The following is a 23530-nucleotide window of genomic DNA, read 5'->3' as shown; positions in this document are numbered from 1 at the left end:
TTTAATTAAATAAATAAATTAAATTTAATTAAAAATTAAATATTAATTAATTAATTAAAAATCAAATATTAAATATGTCCATACTACCCCAAATGATCAATAGATTCAATGCAATCTCCATCAAAATTCCATTTTTGCTGGCATTTTTCACAGAAACAGAAAATTTTTATGGAATCACAAAAGATCCCAGATCGCCAAAGCAATCCTGAGAAACAGAAACAAAGCTGGAGGCATCACACTCACTGATTTCAAACTATCTTACAAAGCTATAGTAATCAAAGCAATGTGGTACGGGGATAAAAATAGCCACATAGAGTAATGGAACAGAATCAACAGCCCAGAAATAAACCCTTGCATTTTGGCAACTGATATTTGACAAGGGAGCCAAGAATACTCAATGGGAAAAGGATAGTCTCCTCAACAAATGGTGATGAGAGAACTGGGCAATCACATGCAGAAGAATTAAACTGTAACTCTATGTTACATCACTCACAAAATTAACTCAAAATGAATTAAAGATTTGAGCACAAGACTTGACATTGGGGAACAAGACCCTTGACATTGGTCTTGGCAATGATTTTTTCAGATATAACACCAAAAGCACAAGCAACAAGAACAAAAATCAACAAGTAGAATCACATCCTTCTGTGCAGCAAGAGAAGCAATCAACAGAATAAAAAGTCAACTATGGAATAGGAGGAAATACTCGCAAACCATTATCTGATAATATCTTAATGTCCAAAATATGTAAGGAACTCCTATAACTCAATAGCAAAACAAAAGCAAACACACTCTCCCAAACCAAACAGTTTGATAAAATATGGGCAGAGAACTTGAACAGACATTTTCTCAAAAAGACATTAAAAAGGCCAATAGGTACATGCAGAGATGGTCAACATTACTAACCATGAAGGAAATGCAAACAAAACCACAAGGACATATCACCTCATACCTGTTTGAATGGCTATCATCAAAATTCAAGGGACTATAAGCATTGGTGAGGATGTAAATGAAAAGGAATCCTTGTGCACTGTTAGTGGTAATGTAAGTTGGTGCAATCCCTATGGAAAACAGTATGGATGTTCCTTAAAAAACTGAAAACGGATCTACCATATGATTCATCAATCCCACCTCTGGGTATATATCCAAAGGAAATGAAATCTGTATCTTGAAGAGATATCTGCAGCCCATGTTCATGGCAGAATTATTCACAATAGCCAAGGTGTGAAAAAAACCTAAGTGTCCATGTGTGGATAAATGGATAATGTGAGATAAATCTCACTTACTATATATGAAATCTTAAAAAGCCAAAAAGCTGAATTCATAGACACAGAGAATAGAATGATTGTTCCAGAGACTGAGTGGTGGGAGAAATGGACAGATGTTCGTCAAACTTCTGTTTTAAGATGAATAAGTCTAGGGGCTCCTGGGTGGCTCAGTCGGTTAAGCGTCTGAGTCTTGATTTCATCTCAGGTCACGATCTCACAGTTCATGGGTTTGAGCCCACGTTGGGCTCTGTGCTGGCAGTGCTTGGGATTCTCTCTCTCCCTCTCTCTGCCCCTCCCCTGCTCATGCACTCTCTCTCAAAATAAATAAATAAACTTAAAAAAAAAATAAGATGAATAAATTCTGGAGATCCAATGTAAAGCATGGTAACAATAGTTAACAGTCCTGTATTATACACTTGAAAGTTGCTAAGAGAATAGAAAATAAACGTTCTCACCCTCCTCCCACCAGAGATAACTATGTGAAGTGATAGAAGTGTTAACTAAACTTCTGTTGGTAATCATTTTACAATAGATACGTGTATCAAATCATCACATTGTACACCTTAAACTTATACAGTGTTATATGTCAATTATATCTCAATAAAACGGGGGAAAATTGGATAAAGATTAATCTTATTGAGGTGATGCTTTGAAGGCTCCATTTTGTAACTCAGCACTACAGAGGCTATTGTTGAGAAGAAGACACCTGGGAGGTATTTGCAGGAGAAATGCAGTCAAGATAGAGTGGAGAAACGCTGGGGTGACTCTCTAGGCTCCTGTTTAAGATCAAATCCTGAAAATGCTTAAAATCAATGTCAGGACAAACTGGTTGAGAAGCTAACTGGGTTGGCAGTGGGCACATTGCAAAGCAATGGGAGGCATTTCCTTTTCCTCCGGAGAGGGTGTAGCTGGGTCTCTGCTCTTTTTGCCTAACAGTGAGTTAAGGTGTTTGCCTAAGTCGATGCTCAGTGAGGTGATCCAGAGTCAGGTGCACTGGCACACCAGAGGGAGAAATAGGTTCCGGGAGCACACTGTTGCTGCATGGCCTGTGTGGGAGCCTCGGCAAAGATCCCTGGAAACACCAAGTCATCTGCCTCATGATTTTGTCAAGGACCTCGGCCTGGCTTGGAACCCCTGCCAGCGTTCTCTCCCTACTGATGTGCTAGGATGGCTGGCTTATGAAAGTGTATCCTGAGCAGCTCACATTTCCTTGAGTATCTTCCTTTTCCTAATCAAAACCCAGAGAAGCATTTCAGCTTCTCAGATGCTGAGCAGAAGCACTGACACTTTAATCCGCAGCCGTGGTATGTTATTAGCACTCTCCTCACCCTTTCATTCGTTTGCTTCTCTTGCAGAAAAAGCCGCCTGTACAGTTTTTTCACTGGGAATGATAAATGGGCTCAGCGTTTCCCTCTCTCATTTTTTGCATGGTCTCTGGATGCACTTGCATTTTCCAATTTTCAAGATATAACATGTCCAGATGTGTATGATGGAGAAGGTGCAAATGTCCCAATAAACCCAATTTTCCTGGAGAGAACTCGGCAATGTTATAAATATGGGGCCCAAATTGTTAAGCACACAAGGAAGTGGAACAGAGACAGCTTTCTTTCTCTATAAAAAATGTGACAATCAGCTCATTTTGCACATTGCTTTGATCCTAGTTCTTCTTCTGTCAGGGGCCTGGCGACAGTGGGGACCACTGTGGCCACTGACACTTCCCTACAGTCACGTCTGTCTTGATGTAATTTTTGAAACTGATTGTCCCTTGACAAATTGTCCATGTGCCTTTATTTTATTTATTTATTTATTTATTTATTTATTTATTTATTTATTTATTTTTCAACGTTTATTTATTTTTGGGACAGAGAGAGACAGAGCATGAACGGGGGAGGGGCAGAGAGAGAGGGAGACACAGAATCGGAAACAGGCTCCAGGCTCTGAGCCATCAGCCCAGAGCCCGACGCGGGGCTCGAACCCACGGACCACGAGATCGTGACCTGGCTGAAGTCGGACGCTTAACCACTGCGCCCCCCAGGCGCCCCCCATGTGCCTTTAAAAATACAGGCTGCGGTAGTGGATTTGTAAAGATGGTGTGGCATCTCTATTAAAGTAGGCTAATATCAACGAGCTCTAGTATAAAAGGACTGGAATCCTGAGTGGTCATGATTACTTTTGAGCAAAGGACCTTCCTGTGAACAGTGTTTAAAGTGATTAATTTGGCTGCTGTGGGGTACTAATACATGGGGTATTAGTGCTGAAGGACATATACTTTATATTACAGAAGTAATACAACCACTGCTTTTTATGAGAGAAGAAGAAAAAGGCACAGGCTTCCTACTGCAAATTTTTTTTTCCTGCTGGGATACTGAGAAATCATTCAGAAGCAAGGGTCAGAGTTTTTTGTGTGTAATCACATTGGAAGCTCCTATGCAAGGATGAATGTAAGTAGTTGAGAGAGTAGGGTTGTTTCCCTCCTCACTCCCAGATCCAAATGGATAAGAAGAATATATTCTTTTTTTTTTTTTTAACGTTTATTTATTTTTGAGACAGAGAGAGACAGAGCATGAATGGGGGAGGGTCAGAGCGAGGGAGACACAGAATCCGAAACAGGCTCCAGGCTCCGAGCTGTCAGCACAGAGCCCGACGCGGGGCTTGAACTCACAGACCGTGAGATCATGACCTGAGCCGAAGTCGCCGCTCAACCGATTGAGCCACCCAGGCGCCCCATTCTTTTGGAGACAGATAAAGGGCACCAAAGATGTTAGCATAAAACTGAACTGTGGTGAGAGCCATGGTAGAGTCCTAGTGGTGATATGTTAATTGTGATGGTTGTAACTAGGGACCATCTGTTTTAGAATTATTATTAGAAATGCAAGCACATTCCCTATCATTCATGTGATTTACTACTTTCTTAGCAGAATCAAGAAGAAAAAAATTTCAGCTGCATTTACAGGGATCAAATTAAGCTGGTATTAAATCTAGTTAGCAACACTGGGAATGGTTTGGGCTTTGCCTAATGCTTGAAGGCACGTAACATAAACGTTGTGAATACCAACAGGGGGCCATGATCTATTTTCTCATAAAGTCCTACGTAGCTATGAATTGTATAGGAATTTCTTCCATGTAGCAGACATATGATGAGAGAAGAGAATCTCATGGTTGGGGATGGCATTACCAGATTTAAAAAGGTGAAGAAGCCTAAAAATGAGCACTTAGATGAACTCACAAAGATCTTGAGTTTGCATAGAAACGCCTTCTTTTGAAGGAAAAAGAGAGAGAGTACTTGAGAGAGAGAGAGAGAGAGGAGGAAAAATTTACTAAGACAACAGATTCCCAAACCCAATCCACGTAAAATAAGCACGTTATAGGAAAAGTGAAATGTCTTCTGCTTTGCTGGCTTTGCTCCAGGTTTCACTCTCTGAGTTCTTGTGAACATCTGAAATTCAAGTTATTGATTATTTTACTCATAAACTTGAATCCATAATGCTATGCTCACCCCAGGGTCAGGTACAAAAGAATCTCAGTAGAGTAAAGCATAAAGCTGCAAGTGCAATGCCTGGGATTTAAAAAAAATCAAGAAGGCAGATATTTAAAGATGCAATGCTACTGGGTTGCCCAGGTCAGCGGCTTTAGGCAGGCAAGGAGTTCCACAAGCAAGGCAAAACATTAGGGAGAACTTCCTTACCCTGTCGGTTGTGACAGGTTTGACAGATTGCCCAGGGGGTGGTGGAAAGACTCGCCTTGAAATCGACAGAAGATAAAACAGAACGGGAAAATGAACCATCATATTCCTCGGGGAGTTCAGGCACACTCATCCCGAAAAGCTGTGAAATGAGCCAGACGACCCCCTGCTGGCTTAAGACGCCCTCCCTTCTCCTCAATTCTGCTTCTCTAAGTTTCTTAGAGAACTTTCTGTGATGGTGGAAATGTTCTAGACCTGTGCTGTCCAATACGATGTCCAATACGGCCACGATTCATCATTTGAGCTGTAGCTAGTACAACTGAGGAAATGAATTTTGATCACCCTCAATTTACATAGCCAGCATGGTCTAAGTGCTTGGTATTTGGAATAGCATTTCAATTAAAGACTTTATGATATAAAGTCAATGATGGGAGGATTTCAAAGGACAGCTGATGGAGGGGCTGTTTGGAGCAGGAGGGAGTAATGGTGTGGATGAGGGGGTTCGTATGGGATGAGGATGAGCTAAGGTGCTGTCTGGAGACGAAGCTTCTATACCTAAAACTGTCAATCAGCCAATCAGGAAAGGCCTCAGAGTTTCTGTAGGATGTGAAGCCATTGGGGCTGTGTAATAAAGCATAGGCATAGTTTTGGTCCTCAGTTTTGTTTCCAGTCTAATGGAGAGAGAGGTACAAGAGCCAAGAACTGACCTAAACACCAGCAAATAAGTATCTCAAGAGACTGGGCAAAGGATGGATTCCAGAGACTGTGTTGGAAAGTAGGGTTGTTTAAAAAAAAAAAAAAAAGGTAGCATTTAGTGAGCAAACTTCCTAGGGAGTAGGAAAGCCGTGCTCTTTCTGACTTGGGGTTGAGCTGGGTCAAGACAAAGGTTAGACCTGGTGAATCAGGTGAAGAGGAAAAGGGGAGGCATGTGAAGGTTATGACGGAAGGCTAAAAAATCAGAGCCTTTACTCAGCACATCAGTACTGAATACACGGCACAGCAGAGTGTCAGTTGTGCACACAAGTTATTGGACAGGGTTCTTCCCTCAGGGAAATTATAAGAAAGACAAGCAATCCAGCCCTAAACAGAGATAAACAGCAGTACAAAGCAATACTATGTGAAGAGCATTGGGAGGCAGAGTGGGGGAGCTCCTAACTTCAGAGCAGGGAGAAGCCCCTGAGGCTTGGGGTAGCCAGGCCACAGTCGGACTGGGTGGAAAGTGGATGAGAGAGGAGAAGAAGAAGTTGGAAGGGAACCACAGAAAGATTGGGCGAGCTAGCTGCTCAGAAGTTAAGGTGGTCATTGCCCGAGGTGTGTTCTGGACCCAGATAGAGGACTCTGGAAGGCCAGAAGATGGAGAGTTAACGAGGCAGGCGTGGAAAGAGCATTTTATTAAAAAAGTATAGTGGTGTTAAGCAAGCTAAAGACTGGGAGGCTCCAGGTAGAGGTGATAACTGGAACAAGATGGGATGTTTCCACATGGGGCAAAGGCTGTCTAGGCCTGAGCGTGCTGCCATGTTGAGGGTCCTGAAAATGATACACTCAGCTCTGACAGCCTCTGTCTGCCTTTGAAAGCAACATCTGAAGTTCATTTTATAAGTGAGTTGCCACCCAGCCCAGTGCAGAAATTTCAGAGGGGGCTTAAGAGATTAAACCCAACATCCCTTTTATGCAACAGCTCGGAGTAATTGAAAGAAGGATTCTGAAACCATGGTTACCACAGAGGACTAAAATTAAGATCAAAGGTGATGATTTCAAATCCAAGGAAATAGAATAGGTTCAAGCTAGAGCTCACATTTATGCTTTGTATAGACTATCTGATTATCTTTGGCAAATGCATCCTTTTATGAAGCAACCTCAGGAGACAGCATAGTGATTCACACAGCTCTGAACCTTCATACAGACCCTGAAATGCTGGGTAGCAGGATGGGATCCTGCTAGGCTGAAAGGAAAGTAGGTTTGTAACAGGTATGAGAATTTTAGACACAATTCTTACCCAAGCTGCGGATTCTTGTGGTCCATGGTGGGCCTAGTTGGGGAAAAGCTTGGAGTATACTAGCAAAGATGGTTTTTGTACAAACGATTTTTCCAGGAACACTTAAGAATAAAGATGTTCCTACAGCGCTCAGTTCTTCAAGTTGTTCTTTTAGGCAGGGATCTATCTCCTACTCAAGAAGGGTCAAGACTATTATAGAATGTCCCAGAACAGGTGGGGCGTCTGAGTGGCTCAGTGGGTTAAACGTCTTACTCTGATTTCAGCTCAGGTTATGATCTCACGGTTGTGAGATCGAACCCTGCATCTGGCTTTGTGCTGACAGTACAGAGCCTGCTTGGGATTCTGTCTCTCCCTCACCCCTGCTCACTTGCACACATGCGTGCTCTCTTTCACAAAATAAATAAATAAACATTAAAGAAGAATGGCCCAGAACAGGTAACAGAAAGTACGCCATGGGGCTAATTCCCCTCATTGGAAAGGGGGTACTGGCCTATATAGAATATTATGATCAGCTATGAGGAGGGGTTTGGCCTCTCCATTCTGAATGAGCAGAGCAGTTCCATGCATAAATCCATCATTCTTCAAAGAGGGGGATACACTGCCCATACTGTAAGTTTGGCAGGAGGCCATTCTTACTGATGAGCCTCTTTTTCTCAGTAGTGCTATGAGGTAGTGTGGCACTTTTCCTACATCCCCCAATCATCATAACTGCAGTCTGCCAAGAGGTGATCTCTCCTTGTGTCACAAACCAAGAGAGAGTCCAGGGTGTGAGACCCTGTGGGTGGGGCTGGGGGACAGAGTTGAGTGGAACTATGAGAAAGGCCGGTCTGAGATGGGGCGGCATCGGGGAAGCACTCTGAACAGAGGGAGGAAAGGTAGAACTGGAAGAATTCCTGTTTCCTTTGGATACGTTATTATAATTAGCATTTTAAAATGTACAGATTTCGGTCTTCCCACATCTACTACTCAAGTAGTCTCTTTAGCTTATTTAACATTAGCTCTTAATGTTTTTTTGGTGAAGTAGAGCACACATTCAGACAAGTGCAGATAATACAAATGCGGTCTAACCATTATAAAATGAACACTCATGTAACCAGCACCGAGGTCAAGAAACAGGACATTGACAGAATCCTGGAAACCCCATGTGTTTCTCCCCAGTCACATGCCAACTCCTTTCCCTGGGAGTAACACTATTCTGACATTGGTGATGATCACTTCCTTACTTTTCTTTATTGGGTTATCAGGTAGGTACACATCTCAACAATATTCCGAGTCCAATTTTTTTAATAAAAAAAAATGCTTTTAATGTTTATTTATTTTTGGCAGAGAGAGATAGAGCATGAGTGGGGGAGGTGCAGAGAGAGAGGGAGACACAGAATCTGAAGCAGGCTCCAGGCTCTGAGCCTGTCAGCACAGAGACCTATGCGGGGCTCGAACTCATGAACCACGAGATCATGACCTGAGCTGAAGTCAGACGCTTAACTGACTGAGCCACCCAGGTACCCTCCCCACCCCGAGGCCAATTTCCAATCCTAGAATAATACTGTATACATTCTTTCATATTTTCCTTCTTTTACTCAACATTGTACATTTTAAGGCTTATCCATGTTGATGTGGGTAGCTGTGGTTTTGAAATTTCCATTGCTGTATAGTATTCCATTGCATGAATATACCAATTTATTCATCCATTATACCAGGGAGGGCCATCTGGGTTATTGCCCTTTCTTTTTTGTGATCACTGCTTTCTCAGAAGCTGCTGGGCTCTCTGTCAGCAGTGGTTATGCCCAAAAAATAATTGAAGTTCTGACAGAGAGTTTCTAGATTGTCATGAAGAAAAGTGTTATCGACCACTTTCCAAGTAAGACAGCAAATATGACAAAAGGGTTCATGGTGGTTCAGACACTGGGAGAAGCCCGAGTCTCCATACTGGCCACTCTTGAATTTTAACTTGCTGCAATTTTATTATCATTAGAGAAATAATTATTGCATTTAAGTTAACAAATTGTCAAATAATAACCTAAACCTTTATTGTTTGTGGCATATTTTAATTCTGCAGACTTAACCAGCCAAATTCTTCATTGTTGTGTACCTTCTCTAGAATAGTTTTCTCTCTTTTTAAATAAATGTTTATTTATTTATTTTGAGAGAGAGAAAACGCGCGAGTAGGGGAGGGGCAGAGAGAGAGGGAGAGACAGAATCCCAAGCAGGCTCCACACTATCAGCGCAGAGCCCCATGCAGGGCTCAGTCTCACAAACTGTGAGATCATCACCTGAGCCAAAATCAAGAGTCAGACGCTTAACCAACTGAGCCACCCAGGTGCCCTAGAAAAGTTTTCTCTTATGATGATACAGTGAGTAGGTGACAGCAATAAATGTCTTCATGTTATTTCAGGGTGAGGCTTCAAAGTGAGAATGAACTAAAAGTGGAAAGAACTTTAATATATGCGTTCATTTATGCTAGCGTTGACAAAGACTAATGCTTAGCATCAGTGTGGCATCTGTCATAATAATAATGATAATTGCTAATGATTATAACAACCACAGCAACAACATGCTGTCACCCAGATATAAAATGATGCCGTGAATCCAAAGTCAGTAGACTATGTTTTTTGAGCTTTATCCCCCTGAGGTTTGGGGATACACATGTGCTCATCCATTCTTACTCTCTTAACTGACCTCCGTTAAAGTCTAACCTTAGGCAAGGTGCCTCGATCACATTCATCCTGACTCTGACTTCAAGCTGGAGACATTTCCCCTGGGCCTACCTGATATGAGATACACTGGAAGGAAAGGATAGAGCAAGGATCCTTAGCTGCCAGTTTATTTTGGCATGTGCAGTGAAAATAGTCATAAAATGTGTCTTAATTAAATACCATAAAGCAATTGGAAAAAAACCAACCTCCTAAAATGTGTTTCCCTGTTGGGAAAAGTCTTTGGTCAAGAATTTCACCTCAAGGTTAGACACATATGTCTACTGCCTGCTTGATATCTTCACTTGGATATATTATCGCTAACTCCAACCTCAATATGTCCCCAAACTAGAATGACCAAGAGTCTGGTTTGCCAGGTATAGCCTCAGTTTATGTTGTTGTCCCAATAGCACCCTTCACGCCTCCTTCTATTTTCAAATGTATGTCTGTCTGGATGATAAATGATGTGGTCATCCTAGCAAAAACAACTCATGTTCTTCCTTCTCCAACTTCCTCCCATGTCTCCACCTGACTACTCCACTATTCTACTGATGTTCCCTTTCTCAGTTATAGGCACGATCATTCTTCCTGTGGTTCAAAGTGGAGTACAAGAATGACCCTCTCTCACCAAGTCTTGTGAAACCTCCTCCAAACGAGTACTTCTCCATTTTCCCTCCACTGTACTTGCCCATATGTCATCATCTCTTGCCTGGGCTATTCCATGAAGCTTTCTCACTGGCCCTCCTACCTTTAGTCTTGCTTCTCTACAACTTGATTTCCACCCTTTGAACCATAAGTGGGATCACGTCACACTTTGTGTAAATCTCTGCAATGACTTCTCACTGGCCTTGGATGAAGTCCATGGCTCACAGGGCTCACCATAGCTAAACCCCTGGCTGCTCCTTTTGGCATTCCACATATTACCCTTTACCCTCCAGGCATTCAGGACCTCAGCTCCATGCCCACTGTCCCTCTGGTCCCTGCATATACACTTTTGGTCTGTGATGCTCCTTCTCTTCACCTGGTTGTTGCTTCCTCCAAGAAGCCTTCTCTGGCCCTTCTAAACTAGATTCATTCCAGGTATAGCCTACATCTTTCCTAGTGGAGCACTTACCACAATTTATTCTAATTGCTTTCTTTTAGACTCTGAGGGGCTCTGAGTGGCTCAGAACTATGTTCATCCTGCTCATCATTGCATCCCCGGCGCCTGGCTCAGTGCACACAGCACATTGTTGTGCTCAGAAGAGTCCTCAGTGAAATGACTAACATTCAAATCCAGGGTGTCTGAGCCACAGGAGAATGAACTTCCTCTGTGCTGTTTGGGTCAGACTCTTCTTCTCTTACCTTTCATAGTGAGCTCCTTAAGCTATTGATTTGGTACTATGTATATGCATATGTATACGTATATGTGTGTGTATGTATAAGCGTATGTACATGTGTATAAAATAGGACTTGTGTGTTATAGGACATAAGATTATTTATAGGAAATACTATTTATCAGTAACCCAAAATTAAAAGCAATATATTTTAAGAAGAATTGTATCAAGAACTAGAGAACACAGTTGACCTTGGATCAAGGACTTTGGGATATTTCCTAATAGAAAACCTGTCCTTGTGTCTAAGCTCAGCCCCTCAAAGGCAGATGCGGATGGTTTCTCTGGTACCCACGGCAACATTCACTTGTCTGCTCTCCTAAGTGGAAATTGGAAAGAACTCACATTTTGTTCACTCTTTTCAGCACACGCCTTAAGAAAAGAATCTGAAGGCATATGTACCTCTCCTGCCTGTCTATGGAAACTGACATTTAGGAAAAAGATGTTAAAAGATTTATAAACTTCTGGAGAGCCCTAGGCTGGGGGACCTGCACTTTACTTTTTATTTTTTAATCCCCCCCCCCACAGCTTTGTTGAGACATAACTGACATATAACACCGTGCAAGTTTAAGGTGTACAGTGTGCTGATTTGATACACTTATATATTGCAAAATGATTGCCACCTTAGGTTAGTTAACTTCTCTGTCACATCACCTAACTATCATTTCTTTTCTGTGGTGAGAATATTTAAGATCTACTCTCTTGACAAAATTTAAGTATGCAAGTATTTCAAGTATAACACAGTATTATTGACTATGACCACCAAGCTGTACGTTGTATCCCCAGAACTTATTTGTCATATAGCTGGGAATTTGTCCCCTCTGATCAACACCTCTCATTCTCCCACCCCCAGCCTCTGGCAACTGCCATTCTACTCTGTTTCTATGAGTTCACCTTTTTTAGATTCCACATATAAATGATATTTTCATCTTTCTCCAAGACCTACATTTTATTTTTTTAAATTAAATTAAATTAAATTAAATTTATTTTTTAATTTACATCCAAGTTAGTTAGCATATAGCGCAACGACTTCAGGAGTACATTCCTTGATGCCCCTTACCCATTTAGCCCATCCCCCACTCCCACAACTCCTCCAGCAACCCTCTGTTTGTTCTTCCTATTTAAGAGTCTCTTATGTTTTGTCTCCCTGTTTTTATATTATTTTTGCTTCCCTTCCCCGTGCTCATCTGTTCAGTGTCATAAAATCCTCATATGAGTGAAGTCATATGGTAGATGTCTTTCTCCGAGTGACCGACTTTGCTTAGCATAATACCCTCTAGTTCCATCGACATAGTTGCAAATGGCAAGATTTCATTCTTGTGTATTTATGTGTGTGTGCGTATGTGTGTGTGTGCGTGTGTGTGTGTGTGTGTGTGTGTATATTCTGCTCACACCCGTTTTTAAGACTCGCTGGCCTTAAGGTATCTAATAAATATTGCCTTCCTGTGTGTGTAATCGCTACAAGTTGGTTAAATCAGCCATTAGAAGAACAAAAAGAGTATTTATCTCTCCATACCCAGACTTCTGTTACCCAGAACTTTAGCCTTGAATTTCTGTCTTCTCCAGCTCTTCTGCTCTAGTTCTAGAGAATTTTACCATGTTGTGGAAAGAGTACAGGCTTTGGAGTCATTTAGGCCACAAAATACTTATTATGAGCACCTATTATGCACCAGTCACCATTCCAGGGTCCTAAGTAGGGCAGTCACAGAGACATAGGTTCAAATCTCAGCTCTGCCATTTCCTAGCTGGATGATCTTGGGCCATTCAGCCACTTGTGAGGGGGGAGGCATTTTCAAAAATGGGAATAACGTTGCTTCCATGCTGGAAGCAGGGGTTGGTGGGATCAATTGGAATAATGAATACAAAGTAGGCATCTGACCATGTTTCGAATATCCAGCAGTGCTTGATAAATGGTACCATTTACCATAACCTGGGAACTCTGGTTCCTGCAGGAGAAGGGCAGAGTTTGCTATCTTATGCTCCTAATCTCTGTCCGAGAAAGAATGTGGCTGACGGGGGAGAAGAGTAGTCAGAGAGAGCACTTAAATCACAGACGCAGCCCTTGTGTGCACATATCATATCACTTTTTCCCTCTTCTACTTGGATGGAGGCTAGTGCTGGTGAATGAGGCAGAGTTCCAGACTACCTGACCACAAATAAATACATCTGGTGAATGAACAAGGGGACCAGGAACTGGGTGGGATTTCCTCTCAAGGGTATCTATCCATTAGTGATCAAATACCAGTGCCCGCCAATGTGTTCAGCGAGAACGGACATTCAGAAGATTCAGTCATGAGCCTGCTTTATACTCTTTGGGTGGGATGGGAGTGGGGGTGGGGGAAGTACAAAGATAGAAAAGATAAACATCTTGCTGAGATTGTTTACAACCTTTTGTTTCACAAAGAGGTGCCAGGCTCAGTGGATTCATGCTCTTTTTTTCCCCTGCTTTTTCTCCTGCTTCTCCGCCTTCTTCCTCCGTGTCCTCACCAACATCATCATGCTTATCTTCAGCAGCAGCAGTAGTGAGAGGAACACCATTACCTTTCACTGAGAACTTGTTCTGGAATAAGCATTGGGCTAAATAAGTCCTTCACATAAGTTTGAGAAGCCTGTGTCTCCCTTGCCAATTAGGCAGTTTTGTAGAAGGTTTTGAGGTGGAAATAAAAATTTAGGAATTGAGATCTGTATCTATTTTCTAGGGCTGCCATAACAAAGTAGCACTGACTGAGTGGCTTAAGGTCTCAGAGTTCTGGAGGTTAAAAGTCTGGGATCAAGGTGTTTGGCAGGGCTGTTTCCTTCAGAGGGTCATGAGGAAGGATGTGTCCCAAGATTCTTTCCTCTGGAGGCGTGCTGGCCATCTCTGGTGTTCCTCGGCTTGTAGAAGCATTACCCCAATCTCTGCCGTTGCCTTTATATGGCCTTCTCCCTGTATGTCTGTCATGTGTCCAAATTTCCCTTTTTTTAAAAAAAATTTTTTTTCAACGTTTATTTATTTTTGGGACAGAGAGAGACAGAGCATGAACGGGGGAGGGGCAGAGAGAGAGGGAGACACAGAATCGGAAACAGGCTCCGGGCTCTGAGCCATCAGCCCAGAGCCCGACGCGGGGCTCGAACTCACGGACCGCGAGATCGTGACCTGGCTGAAGTCGGACGCTTAACCGACTGCGCCACCCAGGCGCCCCAAATTTCCCTTTTTATAAGGACACAGTCATATTGGATTAGGAGCTAATCTGTGACTGTATTTTAACCTTATTACCTTTGTAAAGACTGTACTTTTGGCCTGGGTGGCTCAGTTGGTTAAGCATCCAACTTCAGCTCAGATCATGATCTCACGGTTTGTGAGTTCGAGCCCCAAATCGGGCTGTGCGCTGACAGCTCAGAGCCTGGAGTCTGCTTTGGATTCTGTGTCTCCCTCTCTCTCTCTGTCTCTGCCCCTCTACCAGTTGTGCATGCTCTCGCTCTCTCTCTCAAAAAAAAAAAAAAAAAACAACCAAAAAAACATGGTCACATTCTAAGGTAGTGGGGGTTAGGACTCCAACATGTCTTTTTTGGCAGGGGGAGGCACAGTTCACCTTACAACGTGGTCACAGAAATAAATGAAGTTATTAGGAAGAACATGTAGAAGGAGGAGAGGACTGAGAAAAGAAGAGAACTTGCAAAGGTAGTGTTTAATGCCTGAGAGGCATTGCGAATAAAATGAGGCCACTGGCTTTGGCAGTTATGAGGGTGAGGGCAGATAGTTGATCTCGGGCATGGCCTGTGGCACGAGTTTGTTGGGGACCCTTTCCTCATTCCAGGGCCCAGCCCTACAGGGGCTTGATAAATATTTCGTTTGCAACTGAATGAAGGCAAAAGGACCCCTTGCAGTAACAAATAATTAATTTTCATTCTAGAAGGTGTCAAGAGAATTTAATCATTTTGGTTTGTTTTTCATGTTGAAAACGTTCAGATGATGTTCAGATCAAAGAACACAACAAACATCCAAAAAAGATCCTAAGTGTCCTTTGTTTTAGTACACACTCCAGAGAAAATGTTCACAGTCACGGAGAGAACACGAACCAGTACTGGAAAGAAATTTTTGATACTTTGGTTCCCTGAATCCAGAATGTGTATTTTTATCAAAAACAACTTTGGGATCCACGCAATCCCTTTATTGGTTTAGGAAAAACTTCAGAGGGTCAAGAGCCGTTTGTGGATTCTTGGGATAAACGGTGGCAGAAAAATTCCCCCTAACAGAATGGGTTTTATCTTGAATTAATAATTCAAAAGATGTAACGCGTCTCTAAACAGTCTATGAACAGCTCGGTCCTGTACAAACTGAAACTTAAGTATGAGTGAATCATTATGCTTTGTAACATATGGCAGCAGAACTCTAGGAAAAAATGCTGAGTGAAACAAATGCCTAGCATCTTCAAGCGGTCATTAACCAAATGACCCAAAAATTAATTAGAAAAAAAGTAGTGAGCTTCCCCCGATTCTGTTCTTTGAAAGCTTGCATGTAGCAACAGCCACATGACAGGCAGAACAGTTTCTTCACCCAGGATTGCTGTAATTCCTGCACTGTCGGTCTCATGCTTTATAACATAGCCTACGGCAGCTTTAATTACCCGCAAATGCGCCACCTGTTGCCTCTTTAGTGCTTAATCATGAAATGTATTCTGCATGGGTTACTCTGCAAGGAGATTCAAATACTATACGGAGTTGCAGAATCAGAGTCCACAGAAGAATAAAGCTCAGCTTTCAGATGAAGCAATGTGGCTAGGGTCAACCTGGTCCCTGAAGGGTAAGGGATCCAGTCTAAAAAGTACGGATTGGGCAAAGAGGAGACGGGTGTGAGCAGAAAGGGGACTTGGGGTCAGTCTCAAAGGCCCCATAGGGAAGAGGAAATATGACTCTCCATGGAAGATTATGGTTCTCTGAAGAACTGAGAGACCCTGGACCCCGACTGAAGGAAAGGCTTTGTGCTTTGGTGGCCGGAAGCTTTTGTGCAGCACTGTGAATCCTCCTTCAGTGCAACTGCGGTCTGGGCTCTGTGAGGCTGCAGCTGTGCATCCTGAAAAGCGTTACAGAGAAGAAGAGGAAGGAACTGAAGACAGAAAGAAGGCTGGGGTGAGGCCACGTAGGTCAACTCTGGCCATTCATGGTGACTCCAGATAGGAGAGGACTTCAAAGACAGTAACAGGTGACAACTGTTCACATCATCACAGGCAGTCATGACTTGCCATTAGCGAGAATGACATTTTGAGTCATCTCTCTCTCTCAAGGAGGAGTTATTTTGGGGTCCAAAATGCTTCCTGACCCTTCAGCTATGCGCTTATGTGTGGAGCTGACTTCTGTACAGAAGAACTTAAGGGATGCCCGAAGAGACCCAGATATTATCAGTGAAAAATATCACTAAAAGTCCTTTCCTTTGGGTTAAAACCTGAGGAGTCTGTGAAAATTGGCTCAGATGCTTTCTCTGAACCTAAAAATGAGGTGAGGGCCCAGTTGAAAGAGGAGAGTGCATGGGAGACTCTTAAATACAGAGAACTGAGGGTTTGCTGGAAGCATGTTGGGTGGGAGGTGGGCTAAATGCATGATGAGCATTAAGGAGGGCACTTGTTGGGATGAGCACTGGGTGTTATAGGCAAGTGATGAATCACTAAATTCTACTCCTGAAATCATTATTTCACTATATGTTAACTAACTTTATTTAAATTTTAAATAAAATTTAAAAATTAGAAAAAAAAAGAGAGGAGTGAAAGGGAAGCAGAGAATACTAGGCCTTTCCCAGGGTATATAAGCTTCCACTGTTCAAGATTGGCATTGCATTCTGGATGGGAGGAGCAAGCAGATCTGGGAGAGATTCTGAAAGACATGTGGGAAGAAAAAGGAAGGCATTAGTTGTTTATTGCTGCATAACAACAGTACCACAAACGTAGTGGCTTAATATAGGACACATTTATTATCTAATTTCTGTGTCCTCTGTCTCAGTATCTCTCACAAAACTGCAATCAAAGTGTTGGCAAGAGCTGAAGTCTCATCTGAAAGCCTGCCTGGGGAAGGATACACTTCCAAACTCATGTGGTTGTCAGAATACAGTGCTTTGAGGGCTATAGGACTGAAGGCTTCAGTTCTAATCCAGAAGCCATCTTCAGTTTTGTCCCATGTGGGCCTCTTCAATATGGCCGCTTGCTTCATCAAAGCATCAAAGCCACAAAGGTCATAGAGAGAGTCTACTAGTAAGATGGAAGTCATAGTCTTACACCTTAATCGTGGTAGTGACATTCCATCACCATTTCCATAGTCTATTGATTAGGAACAAGGCATAGGTCCCATCAACACTTAAGGAGAAGGCATTATAAAAGGGCAGAAAGCCAAAAGTTGGGGATCAGTGGGGGAGGCTACCACAGGGAAGAAAGAGGCGTGGCAGACATCTGTCCCCCACCCCCCCCCCCGCCGTGCTATCTATTTGTCTTTCCTCTGGTAATTATATCTAGATTTTCCCTTGAGGGAAAGCTCTTTCCATCATTTCTGAAGTAATTCTGGCACTCTCAGCTCTAGAGGTGGACACACTCAAGGGTGGTCAATCAGAATGTCACATGCTGAGTGATAGTGACTGGCTGAGACTTGGAAATATGATCCAACAAGAGTCAGTGAAAAACAACAAAACTTTCTTGGGAATCCTGGAAAGATATGCCCTATTTTTCAGAATGATTTAAAGCTAGAGAGGACCTAGGGCCTGGAGTTGCTACTCCATCTGCTATGACATAAAGCCCAAGACTGAAGGTACCATAGCAGAAGGAGAACAAGAGATGAGTCCTGACATTATTGCTGAATGCGCCTTGAGTCAGCTGTGCCTTAAGTGAGTTATTTCTAGTGTGCTAAATCCAGTTTGGGTCAAGTTTTCTGTGATTTGTAACTGAAAAGGTCCTGACTGACACAGAGGAAGAAACTAACATTCATTTGACACATTTTAGGGTCATTAACATTCCATAGCTTATTTGAAGGGAACTTTTGAATCCTCCACAGTTTTATTTGGAGTTGGCAAATTATTTTACCTATAGTGATAAATACTTCACCTAAAATATGTAGCCCATAGTGAATTGTCTTAATGTGAGGTATATAAGATTACAGATAAAGGAGGTGGTATCACTTTACTTTCATCTTTGTCTCTGTGGTATTTTTAGCAGCCTAGAGAATCATAAGAGTTCCGAGATGCTTATATATCCTGCACAGGAATTTGTAGTGTCTTCTAGAGCAGATTTATGGCTAATATACCTTATTATTTTTTTAAAAAAATTTTTTTTCAACGTTTTTATTTTTATTTTTGGGACAGAGAGAGACAGAGCATGAACGGGGGAGGGGCAGAGAGAGAGGGAGACACAGAATCGGAAACAGGCTCCAGGCTCTGAGCCATCAGCCCAGAGCCCGACGCGGGGCTCGAACTCACGGACCGCGAGATCGTGACCTGGCTGAAGTCGGACGCTTAACCGACTGCGCCACCCAGGCGCCCCGCTAATATACCTTATTAAAAAAATCAAAGTATGTTATAGCACAATGTCTTTAGTGACATGCACTGTGGCCTTTGTAGATCTAAAATTCTCTTATTCCCTTCTCTATCCTTACTCCAGAAATGAAGGGATATGTGTTAACATTTCATTTTACCTCAACTTGCACCAGAGTTTTTGGTTGGCTTTGCCTGGACTCTAGGTTAGTTTGGACATTGAATTTGTGACTAGGCTGTGTGGGGTGTGGGGCCACACACCAACTGGTGGGGTGTTAGAGCCATTAGTAAGAGACAAACACACCTATAGTTTGATAAGCCACCGATATCCCACTAATGTTCAGGTTGCTGTTATTTTTATGGTGCAGTTAATTGGTACCTAAAATCCAGTCTCTGAATACAGTTCACTTTTTTTCAGAGACAAGATGGGGATAATGGTTATACTGTACCCATTAAAGGAACTGCAATACAGTTTCAAATATTAATGTCAGTTTTATTTAATAAGCATTTACTGAGTACCTGTGCTGAGCACATAACAAAATGTTGGTAAATAATTAATTTTTCAATGATGGTGCAAATATCATAGCACAAGTTTCTGTGGGTAAGCCTGACATTAGTTTATCAATGGCATGCCGAAGAATGTTTGATTATTGGATATAGTGTGATATAGAAACTATATAAATGACAGAAACACAATTCATGTAACATACAAAGGACAAAGGTAGAGGGGCTATTTTCTAGATAAGTTCATTCATCAACAAAGATTTATTTTGCTCTTATTACACCTTACATGTAGGGCTATTGCATACAGATGGGTAGTTTGTGCCCTGCATGAAGACATCTAGCCAACGGGGTAAGTGGGAACTGAAACCAACATTCCTTCTATTTGTCAGTCCTTTAAGCTGGTGTGGAAGTCGATCTACTATGGATGAGGGGAGGGAGCAGGAGTTCTGATTTGTGAATAGGTCAGCTGTCCCTCTGTTAAGGTAAGTAGGGTGGAAGGAGTGAGCATGGTAGAAACGTGTGGCTATAAAGATTAATCCACATATGGTTCCTGACCTTTAGGAGTTTAATTCAAGTGTGGGGTTAGATATGCAAACTGAAGATCATGATACAATGTAATAAAGGCTAATAATGATGTTGGCACATATGGCCATGGCCTTGGAACTGTAAGTTTAGCAATGTGATCCACAAACGAAGAAAGGTCACCCTGAGTGGGGGAAATAGCAAGTGCAGAAATTAGTGGAGGGAAAGCACTTGGTCTATTCTAGGAATGGTAAATAGTTGTTGCTTGAACTTGCAATGTGTGAAAGAGGGGGTACTGTAGTAGGGCAGGCTAGACTAGGACTAGATTAGGAAGGGGCTTCTAGGACAAGATTGAACATGGAGTTTGAACATCACCCATTAGTCATGGGGCACCATCATAGATTTGAAAGCTGGGGAGCCATGTGAATGAGGATGGGTTGGAAAGAGGGGAGACAGAGTTCTGTCACACCATCTAGGTAAGAGATGGCCAAAGTGAATCTCAGCATTGACACTGGGGATGGAAGAATGGGACATCCATGTGAGACGGTTTTGGAGATATAAGCTGATGCTTGAGCAACGTAGGGGTTTAGGGCGCTCACCCCCTGCACAGCTGAAAATCTGTATAAATTTTGACTCCCCTAAAACTTAACTACTAATAGCCTCCTATTGACAAGAAACCTTACTGATAACATAAATACTTGATTAGCATATTTTGTATGTTGTATGTATTATATACTGTATTCTTGCAATAAAACTAAAAAAAGTTATTAAGAAAATCATGAGGAAGAGAAAATACATTTATAGTACTGTATTTTGGGGAAAAAATGCGTGTATAAGTGGACCCGCACAGTTCAAACCCATGTTGTTTGAGGGCCAACTGTAGTCTGCACGTTCTAGTCTACTTCTAGATGGTGGCAAAGGGCCGGACTGGGGGTGAGATTAATAGTGATGATTTTTGTATAGCAGTGTCAAAAATGTACTACTACAACTCAAATTTCAAAAAAAAAAAATCACAGCTTTTTTAATTGTCTATAATCAGTTGTTCATTTTTGATAGCTCTCAGCCAATGGTAAGGGAGAAAAAAATACATGTGAAAGAAACACCTTAGTACCAACTAAAGAAATTCCACTCTTCCATACATCCTGTCAGGCTAACTCTACCTCTTCTGGTTAGACGCAGACTTTCAGGGTCTTTCCTCTGTACCCTGCTCTCTAACCTCTTGTTTTATGAGTCTACAGATTGTCCTTGACTTACAGTGGGGTTATGCCCTGATAAATGCATTTTAAGTAGAAAACATGAAAAGTTGAAAGTACATTTAACACACCTAACCTACCAAACATCACAGCTCAGCTTAGCCAAACTGACACATGCTCAGAACACTTACATTAGCCTACAGTTGGGCCTAATCATCTAACACAGCCTATTTTATAATAAACTGTTGAATAACCCGTGTAATTTACTGAATATTGCACTGAAAGTGAAAAACAGAAGGGTGGTGTAAGTGTACCGGTTATTCATCCTCGTGGTCCCATAGCTGACTGGGAGCTACAGTTCGCTGCCCCACCTAGCAGCAGGAGAGAGGATTGTCCCACATGTCACAAGCCTTGGGAAAAGATCAAAATTTGAAGTACAGTTTCTCCTGAATGAATATCACTCTCGCATCATTGTAAAGCCAAAACACGGTAAGCCACACCATCGTAAGTTGAAACCCTTCTGTAGAGGAAAGCCGATCTGTTCTCATGGTGATGGGAGAGGCCTTACTGGGTCTGGGCTGGTCCCCGTTGTGAGGGCCCTAGCTGGGCTGCACTGGTCCTGGGGCCTGGGTGCTTTGTACTGGTGTTCCTGCAGTGTACCCAGTCATGTTTGGCGACTGGGTCACCAGCTGCTTGCATTCACTATTTCAGCTATATCCTTCCAATTCCAAGTCCTCACACTCTTGTGGCCTCTTTGTCCAGATCCCAAGGCTCTGCCTGGACGCTGTTTTTTTCAGAACCTCTCTGGTCCCCTCTGGGTCTAGCAGGAACTTCCGAGGCCCCTGGAGCAGCTCTTGGGAAACCAGAGACCTTTTTAGGCTCATCTGCCTGGTCACCTCCCTCAGTTTTTTCTAACCTGTGGCTCAGGTGCTGGATTATGTGGATTTCTGTGTGAGGCTGGTAGTCTCATAAAGGGAAGCTAAGCCAGGGTTTTGTCTGCTCTGGGTCCTTCAGAACCTATCTGGAGCTTCTATTACACTCTTGCTTCCTGTCTACTCCCTGGTTTTGGTAACAGAGTTGGGGCTGTGTATAGAAACTCTATCATCTCAACACTTACCCCTGCCCCAGCTCCTCCTTCTCATGCTGTCTCCCTGGTTAGCAAGGAAAGGAACTTGATCATTGAGGAGTATTCCAAGAGGTGTTTGGGTGGGTAGGCTGATGATAGCGGCGGGGCAAAGGTGTGGGGAGATAAAGGGACAATTTGTTCATTATAGACAGGGTGAATTTGAGGTGTCTGTGTTGTTCTAAGGCATCCTGCATTTGGCAGTTGGAAATAGGGTTTGGAGACAAGAATGGTTGTGGCCAATGCGGGGGTCATTTGTAAGAAAAAGGAGCCCCAGAAAGAAGGATATATTGTATTTACTTATTCACTCAATCATTCAAAAAACAGGAATTGAATGCCTGCTACATGTCAGGGCCTGTTCCTTAGGCTCCAGATAAAGCAGTTAAACAACAAAAATCCTTGCCCTCACAGAGCTTACATTCTTCTGTGAACCCAATAATGCCAGGGTTATTACTTTGCAAGTCATAGGCTCGATATCATTCTAACAAAAGAGAATGTATTTCTCAGATGAGAAGAGACCATATTATCATCAGAAAAAAATTATTTCACAATGAAAAATAAAAACAGTAGCTGTGGTCAGTGTTGCTGGTTAAGAGTGGTTAAAAGGGAAGGAGTAGAGGGGCGCCTGGGTGGCTCAGTCGGTTAAGTGTCCCACTTCGACTTCAGGGGATGATTTCCCAGTTCATGAGTTCGAGCCCCGATCCTCTGTCCCCCTTTCTCTCTGCCCCTCTCCCCTCCCCCTCTTCCTTCCTCCTCCCTTCCCCACCATCACTTGTGCTCTCTCTCTCTCTCAAAAATAAACAAACATTAAAAACAATAGGAATAGGGGCGCCTGGGTGGCGCAGTCGGTTAAGCGTCCGACTTCAGCCAGGTCACGATCTCGTGGTCCGTGAGTTCGAGCCCCGCGTCGGGCTCTGGGCTGATGGCTCAGAGCCTGGAGCCTGTTTCCGATTCTGTGTCTCCCTCTCTCTCTGCCCCTCCCCCGTTCATGCTCTGTCTCTCTCTGCCCCAAAAATAATAAATAAATGTTAAAAAAAAAATTAAAAACAATAGGAATAGATGAAGTTAAGGAAGGCAGAAGAAAGAGAGGGAGGGTAGGAGAGGCTTGAGGATGAGGAGCCTGGAAGGACCCTGGCAAGGAGTGGTTGGATAGGCAGGAGGAGGGAATGAAGCCTGAGCCCATCACACACATACAAATCCCAGAGACCTTGAGGCCTCTTGGGAAGCTCACAGAAACTCCCTTCAACAGTCATACTTAAAGTCCATTTTGCCTTTTTGCCTTTCAAATAAAGAGAAGTATATCAGGCAAGCTGAAACGTAAGCTCAATTATCAATGAGGTAGGTTTTCAAAGGGAACAGCAATAAAGGACAAAAGCTAGAGCTGGAGTCTGGCAAGAAGGAAGGTCACCTGAAGAGCAGAACAGGAGACTCCGGCCCCTACTGGCTTTGGGTCAGGAGGAAGAAGGATGCCAACGCGATTGCCAAGAAAGAAGATAGAAAACAACTCCGGAAGATCAAGACAGCGCATGCATGCCGGGGCAGCAGCTGCGGGGTGAGTCGTGGGAAGGCAAACTTATGAGGGGCGTTAATCAAGGTAAAAGCAAAAGGAGAGCGAGGTGCTTCAGGGCAGAGTGTGTGGGAAGGACAGCATGAGGGAAATCATTAGGAGAGATGCCCACGCCTCCCTTGCACA

At 42.8% G+C, this 23530-nt stretch overlaps 1 protein-coding gene and 1 long non-coding RNA gene across 4 annotated transcripts in view; both read right to left on the bottom strand.

The window, feature by feature from the left end:
• LHFPL3 (LHFPL tetraspan subfamily member 3) overlaps positions 1-23530 on the bottom strand; it is a 584503-nt gene that overhangs the window by 84670 nt on the left and 476303 nt on the right. The gene's annotated exons all lie outside the window — the stretch shown is intronic.
• LOC121028854 (uncharacterized) overlaps positions 13382-23530 on the bottom strand; it is a 43448-nt gene continuing 33299 nt past the window's right edge. The window contains exon 2 of the long non-coding RNA XR_005789465.1: positions 13382-13964. This is a non-coding gene — a long non-coding RNA (uncharacterized LOC121028854). The remainder of the gene's footprint in view (positions 13965-23530) is intronic.

Source organism: Herpailurus yagouaroundi, unplaced genomic scaffold (genome assembly GCF_014898765.1).
Source record: "Herpailurus yagouaroundi ecotype Mexico unplaced genomic scaffold, PumYag 100, whole genome shotgun sequence".
NCBI classification, from domain to species: Eukaryota; Metazoa; Chordata; class Mammalia; order Carnivora; family Felidae; genus Herpailurus; species Herpailurus yagouaroundi.
This window is presented reverse-complemented; position numbering and strand designations above follow the sequence as displayed.